Source organism: Austrofundulus limnaeus, unplaced genomic scaffold, assembly GCF_001266775.1.
Source record: "Austrofundulus limnaeus strain Quisiro unplaced genomic scaffold, Austrofundulus_limnaeus-1.0 Scaffold150, whole genome shotgun sequence".
In the NCBI taxonomy this organism is placed as follows: Eukaryota; Metazoa; Chordata; class Actinopteri; order Cyprinodontiformes; family Rivulidae; genus Austrofundulus; species Austrofundulus limnaeus.
Genome location: NW_013952552.1, coordinates 1,163,641 through 1,171,646, shown reverse-complemented (window position 1 = coordinate 1,171,646; position 8,006 = coordinate 1,163,641). Strand labels below are relative to the sequence as shown.

The following is an 8,006-nucleotide window of genomic DNA, read 5'->3' as shown; positions in this document are numbered from 1 at the left end:
GCTGTGACGTATGCGGCCGACAAATTCGACCTTCGGAGGACCCGTCCTGCCGTTTTGGACACAGCCTATATATCCAAGGAACCCTTAGCTGTCCAACCAGATGCCTGACGTAAAAATACTAATTAGCTGTCCAACAAGATGCCTGATGTAAAATACAAATTAAAGTCTTAAACAGGCCTGAACAAAACACAATGCAGAAATACTGGGGAATTTACAACACCTACAGACAAATGTATGAAAATTCCATGATAATCAATTAAAAATATTGTCAAGCACAAGTCAATGGAAGGAACTTGAGGTAACGGCACCTTAAGTGGGGAGGAGTGGGGGGGAGGGGAGGGGTTCTTAGAAAGATCATTGACGCCAGTTGCCAATATGAATTTGTTTAGATTAAAGTAGACATATTCTGCTTTCTGCTTCCTTTTCACATTTAAATCATTCAGTAGTAGTCTGTATAAAGTGGAACTACAATGCTTTGGTCTGAATTCCTTGTTAGTGTAGCTCCCTCTTTCACCCCTGTTCTGAGAATAGTGATGTGCAGATCAATACTGAAACATCAATACTACCGATACCAGAACTTCCTGCCCTAGAATTGATACTAAAATCCAAATATCAATACTTTGATACGTCAGTCATTTCAGGTAATATATATCATTAACTGGAAAATAGTGGAAAATAACTAAACTATTCAAATCTTGTCTAAACCATGTGTGGTTGGAAGGAACTACGTTTTCTTCTGCTCGGGTGATGCATAAGCGCAGTGGCACGCGCTCAGTCACTCAGTCTGTAGATGTAACATGGCTGTCGCGGAGTGGTTAAGGGAGTTGTCCTGGTACCAGTAGGTCGCCGGTTCGATCCCCTGCTCCAGCTGTCACAGTTGTTGTGTCCTTGGGCAAGACAATTCACCCCTAATGCCTCTGATGTGTGTCCCATCAGCGTATGAATGTGATTGGCACTGATTAGTCTCCATTGAGGATTGTACATGTTAGTTTTGTAGGAGACCTAATAGAGTGCTGTGTGAATGGGTAAATGAGGACACAGATTGTAGTGCGAAGAGCTTTGAGTATGCTGGTTGGATAGAACGGCGCTATACAAGTACAGTCCAAAAATTTTTTAAATAAAAAGATGTACAGCAGGTCATTTTAACATAAAACCTGTTTTGTCCGACGGTCTGTAATTACATTCTAGTTGACGGGTTCCCAAACTTTTTCCTGCCATGGACCCCCAAACAGCATTAGCTTCTGGCTGGGGACCCTCGTGCAAATCCACAAACAATGCTACAAAATATGTAAGGTAACAACTTTTAGAATGTTTTTGCTCACTTACCAGTGGTGCAGAAACTTTTATTTACAAATGTATTAAAAGATGTCAACAATGGAAGACTTGATCATCCAGCCTTACATGTTGGAGCCAAAGTCTGACCCAGAACCAGAAGAGAATGGAGGCAACAAACTTGCAGAACCATGGATTCACTAAGTAGGGGCGGCTGTGGCAGAGTGGTTAGGGGAGAAGTCCTGGAACCGGAAGGTCGCTGGTTCGATCCCCCCATCCAGCTGTCTCAGTTGTTGTGTCCTTGGGCAAGACACTTCTCCCCTAATGCCTCTGATGGGTGTCCTGTCAGTGTATGAATGTGATTGGCACTGATTAGTCTCCATACATGATTGTTCATGTTAGCTTTGTAGGAGATCTAGTAGTGCTGTGTGAATGGGTAAATGAGGACACAGATTGTAGTGTGAAGCGCTTTGAGTGTCCTGGATGGATAAAAAAGTGCTATATAAGTACAGACCATTTACCATTTGACACGTTGTAAGTCTATGATTATATTCAGACGTTCTGCAGCAAATACTGTGACGTTACTGTTTGAAACGTAACAAAGTATACAGAAAACTGAACGGACTGTAAAATACACTCCAAAATGAATGTAAAAATGGGAGAGATCCGAGAGACTAAATTTAAACTTTTGGCACTCACTCCAAGTACACAACAAAATGTATTTAACAGCTAAAAAATAGGGATTTTGCTGACACGTCGCCTTTAAACAGCGATGCTTGTTTATGTCAAGCAGTTAAAGCTAAGGTTGAATGTGTCTGACAGTTATTTTGTGGATGAAAACTAGCCTGGTTAAAACCAGACCCTGCCCTTCACTTTACTTCGTACAAGGGTCTGGACTTGATGCATAGAGAAGGGATTCTTACAGGATGTGTGACCTCTGCTGAAGCATATGTGTGTTGTCGCTGTGACGGAAGCTAAGCTAAGAAGCTAACCGGAAATCGCGTGTGCTGTAAACAACCCTACTGAGAGGAGGAATACACCGAGCCGAACGAGACGACTGTAAATGAGAGCTGCTGCTTTGTCAGACAAATTTATTTTAATTTGGAAGCCTTATCAACACGGACTGGCTTCATTCACTTCCTCCACTGCTGTATGCTAAAATAACTAGTAGACACTGCGCAGAAAATCAACGTCGTTCAAAACTCCTCCTTCTGTTTGCTGATTGGCCCAGGTAAAATAAACTACAAGAGACATTGCGCTGAAAATTGACGTTCTCTTCTCTGATTGGCCCGGCTAAAAATCTGCCAGCGAAATCCTTATCAATGGGAGAAGTCCCAGACGGAGCAGTGAAGGGAAACTAGAATTGAGCGGAGCTGCGTAGGAAGGCAAGAGCCAGGCTAGATGAAAACCGAAAAGTTTGGGAACCACTTCAGAACCCACAGAACAACCATAAAAATAGACCTGGTCTTCGTAGACTTGAACACCAAACTAAACAGAAGAAATTAACTGACAGTATAAGTAAAAAAAGCCTTTCAGAGGATAAGGGAACAATCAGAAAAGATAAATAATGAGTCATTTAGCCACATATTCAAAAGCTGCCTTAACCCCCTGTGTTTGTTGTTCGATATGTTGGTAGTATCATGGTCTGGGACAACTTTGCTGCCAACAGACAGTGGATAGAATAATGAACAACTAAAACAACAATGAGCATTTTTCATGTCAAAATTCCTAATTAAAAGTGTAAATCTTCAACTAGACAGTTTCACGCTTGAAAATTTTTTATTTTTTTTCTTAAGGACAAAATCACAAAGTAAAGCTCTTTCTGAGATTAATCAAAAAGATGAATATTAAGGGTTTTAGAATGTCCTTCACAAAACAATTTACTGAGTTTAAATGGAATATATTAGACTTAGAAGTTGGATTTTTTTTGTTTAAAATCAATTAAATGCACATGTTTAACAGTTTAAATTCCACAAATATTCTGCTGGATATCTTCTGAAAGATTTTTCCAACAGACTTTAATGACTGAAATGCTTCACTTGTGTTGGTATTCCAATAAAGTGTTTTTGATGTGATCATGTGTGGCAAAGTTACAAAGTGGTAATGCTACGGTCATGGTCTGTGTTAATTTTATCTTGGTTTTTCTAGTATTTCTATGTTTCACTGTGTATACCTGTCTCAGTGTTTTCCTCCCAGGCGCACCTGATCCTCATGTTTCCTCCCCAGGTGTTTCCAATCATTCCCTCATTTGTTCACCTTTATACCTGTGTCTTTTCTTCACTTCCCTGTAAGTTCATTGTTCTGCTTCCCCTCAGTCAGCGAGATATCCTCTTGTGTTTCTGTTCTTGGTGTTTTTCCTGAGAGATTTTTTGAGGAATTTTGAGCTGCCTCGCCAGCCTTTTTCTTTAAATAAAGCCTTTTTTTGCATTTTGAAGACTGCGCTTCAAGTCGATTCTTGCCACAACCTCACATCTACAGTATCCCAGCTTGATTTAACATAGCCAATGAATGCAAGAAATACACGTTGTGCAGTTACACATAAATGTCTCTATCCTCTGGCCCGTCCAAACAGGAACAAATCTGATCTAATGCTCATAATATGTCGCAACAGTTTTTAGGGTAACACCACCTGTAATAGAAGGCCTACAGTTATTATGCCAATGCTGTTGTTAATTTATGCCCTTGGAGTCCTACTGGACCTGACTTCACTGGATTTACATTTCTTAGGGGTGGTGAGGTTACACCAGTCTGGTAGGTGGAAAGGCCATCTGACTCTCAGCACACCGGAATCTGGGACTGGCAGTTGCTGTGGGCAGACTGTGGAACCTCTGGAGATGATGGTGCAAAGAAGGATTTTACATAAAATCAAGAACATTGTGGACAACCCTGACCATTCTCTTCATCAGACTGTCATAGAAAGACAAAGTGTCTTCAGTCGGAGGCTTCTTCAACTTCGCTGTAATACAGACCGCTACAGAAGATCTTTCCTGCCCACAGCCATCAGCATCTACAATAAGTTTTTAGTTAAATGAGTTACAACAACACCAAATTTCCCTCTGGGATCAATAAAGTATTTTTGAATTTGAATTGAATTGCTGCTGCACCAACTGCAGCAACCTGTCTCCTAATTGTTTCTACTGTTTTACAAATGGATCCCTCCTGAAGCGGTCAGTAGGTGCAGGGGTGCTGATTCTGCACAACCACAGTGAGAGAGTGCAGTTACACACTAGGTGGTTTTGTAAAGGTATCTCAAGCTGAGATGCAATCCACCAGTGTGCGACATCTCTCAAAGAACTTCAGTGTATGCAGAAGGAAACATTTGTCCTAACAGATAGCCAAGCTGCTATTAGACCTCTCCAAGGGCCACATTTTATGTACTGGCTTGGAAGTGTGCCGAGGCAGTCAACCAACTGGGGAGAGTTAACAATGTTACTGTTCAATGGGTACCATGACATACTGGCATTTATGGTAGCAAGAGAGCTGACTACCTCGCAAAAATTGGCAGTCAGGCCCACTTCAAAGGACCAGAGCTTGTTGTAGGTACCTCAACAACAGTCTGTAGGACTGCCCTACAGGCATGGATCAGATGTCAACACTCAATCCACTGGAGGGAGCTGACAGACTGTAGACAGGCACAGGAACTGATAAATGGCCCAAATCCTTGGTTTGGAAAAGTTCTTCTTGCCCTGATAAAGAAAACCTTAAGTAATAACTGAGCACAACCTTCTTAACCACCATAAAATGATGATGGGACTCCATGAAAATGATCTGTGCGATGCCTGTGGCATTGAATTAGAGGCCTCTTTGCACTACTTAGGCCAATGCTAGGCCCTGAGTAGTCAATGGGAAAGAATTCTTGGAAAACCTTTTATGGATCCCGAGAAGCTCAGAACACAGTGTTTCTAACCTGGTGTCCTTCTGAGGGACGCAAAAGCTCAGTGTCTCTTCGGGGAGAGTAATGGGCCCACTTATGATGCCCCCGCTCACATGGTTTTTACCCATCCCCATTTACCAAAAACAATTTATGCTATGAGAAGCAAACATTATTTAATGTGGGTCTTTCATCATCAGTTGCTGATCCTGGACCAGCAAAAACGTAACACTGGAGACAGTGGTGTTTTATAAATGAAATACCATTATTTTAAAAATCCCTCAAATTGGACTGAAATCCTGAGTCAGTAAAAAGTTTCCGAAACAACTCGTCCTTTGTGTTAACTTTCAAATATTCTAATGAGCACAGTAGGGGTGTGATTTACATAACATTACGTTACAATATCACAACTCTGCAGCTTAATGCTTGACCATATGGTTCAGAATAGTTTTAGTCGACCAAAGTCATTCTGAGTCAAACAAAGTGCAGTGAATGGCAAAAGGCTCTCTCTCTCTCTCTCTGTGTGCGTGTGTGTGTGTGTGTGTGTGTGTGTGTGTGTGTGTCATTCAACCATAACCTTCACTATAACTCCAGCAACACAATGCTGGGGTTCTGGAAGAAGTTGGAGGTGTGAGCTGATGCGCCCCGAGGGTTGACAGAACAAACACACGGTCCAAAGACAGAAAGCACAAACACTGATGAGGCCAATAAAATGCTCTGCTGGGAGGAGAGAGGGGCACAGTAAAGCTGGTAACATCTAACCAGGAGTGTGTTTTAACAGGCGACACAAAGTGTGTGAACATGTGAGTACTGCAGTGTGTGTGTGTGTTTAAAAAGAGTTCATATAGGGGGACAGTGCAGCCTGGAATCCAGAAGAATGGCATTTTGTCCTCTTGGGGAGGGAGGCAGATGAGGGGTTCAGACACAGGGCACCCACCAAGCACTCAGGGCTAAGTCACAAAGGCCACAAAAACACACTGCTTATCACACACACACACACACACACACACACACACACAGAGAGTGAGGGTACAGCTGTCTGAATGTCAGGGAAAGTGTCACTCCTTCAGAGATCTGATGTGTTTTCAGGGTCTGTGGTCAGACTGTTCTGGGTTCTGTCAGAATAAACATCTAACAGAGAGATCCAAGTTGTCCTTTGACCATGATGTGTCCTTATGTGTGTCAGGGGTCCTGGTCAGGCTGGCCCCTGTGTCCCCTCGGGCCTGAGGGATATATAGATTTGGTGGTGTCAGAGACAGGTCAGTGGAAGAGGGGAGAGGGATGAAAGGAGGTTGAAAGGTGAAGAGAAGGAGACGGAGTAGCAGTGAGAAGAAAGGTGGCTTTGTGAAGGAGCTGATCTGGAGGCCTGGATTTATGCTTCCTTGGTGAACTTAAGACGCACACACACATACACACACACACACACACACACACACACACACACACACACACTTCTAAAAACTGTCCCTTACGGTTGTATCTGAGCTGTGGCTGCAGGCGACTAGTTTACGAATGGGATTCTGAAGCAGGGGCAGCTCCAGGGGGTGGGGCATGGGGACCCTCCTGAAAACAGCCATGCCCCTCCTTATGCCCCCCACACACTTTCCATGAGTGCAACATGGTGGGACATGTCCCCCGCACTTTCCTTGTCTGTACCCTCTGTACCCCGCTTTATTTCAGCTGTTAAAACCATTTAATCTAGTGTTAGCATGGGGTAACTTATTTTTTCGAGCCGTCTTTAAACGCACCATTGTGCAAGCTCACAGAGACGCACTGAGTGAGTTTGTTGTTTATCTGATCCAAAGCCGCGGGGGCGGTGCAGCCACGTCAGGCTAAGCTGCAAAGACACGGCCGCAGACGCACCGCCCCCGCGGGCACAGCTGGTGAAACAGTTAAATATTCAATGCGAGCAGCCCGGGACAAACTTGAAAAAGACGGTGAAAGGAGAGCGGCCGATAAAACGAACAAACATGTTTTAAAGTAAGGAGAAAGAGATGGGTGGAGCAAAAACGCTGAGAGGGGAAAAAATAAAAAGGTCAGCGCAAGATCTAGCCAAATGTGCCAGAACTTTCCTGTGGTGGAGCCTCCACCGTGGAAGGACCGAGGTCAGACGGGCCAGTGATGACACGGAGAGCACGGCGCAGGAGTGCAGATTAGCAAGCACTGTTTACATGTTTCTATCGCCCAGACTTGGTTTGTGTGTTTCTGGATGTGTTCAGGGCTCTTGCAAAAGTTTTAGCTGAAAAGTCCAGAGTCAGTCATGGAGTTGATGCCAGTTATAGAAATGAAGGAGGAGGAGGAGGAAGGAAGGGAGTGGGATGGGTGATGAGAAGGAGGAGGAGATGGAAGAGGAGGAGAATGAGAAAGATGAGAGGAAGCAGGAAAGTGGAGCAGGAACCAGTAAAAGAGCAGTGCCAGCTTCAGTGTGCAGGACTGTGTTTATGATGGGTCTTTGTATTAAATTATTTTGACATTTTGAGATATGAGGATTGTAGTCTGAATCTAGTCTTTTTGACATCTGAAACAGGCTGAAAATGTCACAATTCAAATATGTTTTTCTTTCTTCTGACTGAGCTTAAAATGAGTTTAATTTAGTGAGTATGAATTAAAACTGATTTTAACACATTTTTTTCATGTCCACAAATGTGTATAAGGTATAAAAATAGGTAAAGTCTACATCTTTAACCACAGAAGACTCACTCTGGATAAAAACTACATCTTTGAAGAGAAAGTTGTTTGTTCATGTTTGTACGGGGTGGGACAGGTCCCCCTCACTTCCAATATCTGTGCACGCACGCACGCACACACACACACACACACACACACACACACACACACACACACACACACACACACACACACA

The 8,006-nt window shown here is 43.2% G+C and overlaps 1 protein-coding gene across 1 annotated transcript in view; it reads right to left on the bottom strand.

The window, feature by feature from the left end:
* The window catches only part of sgpp2 (sphingosine-1-phosphate phosphatase 2), a 30,654-nt gene that overhangs the window by 14,655 nt on the left and 7,993 nt on the right, over positions 1 to 8,006 (bottom strand). The gene's annotated exons all lie outside the window — the stretch shown is intronic.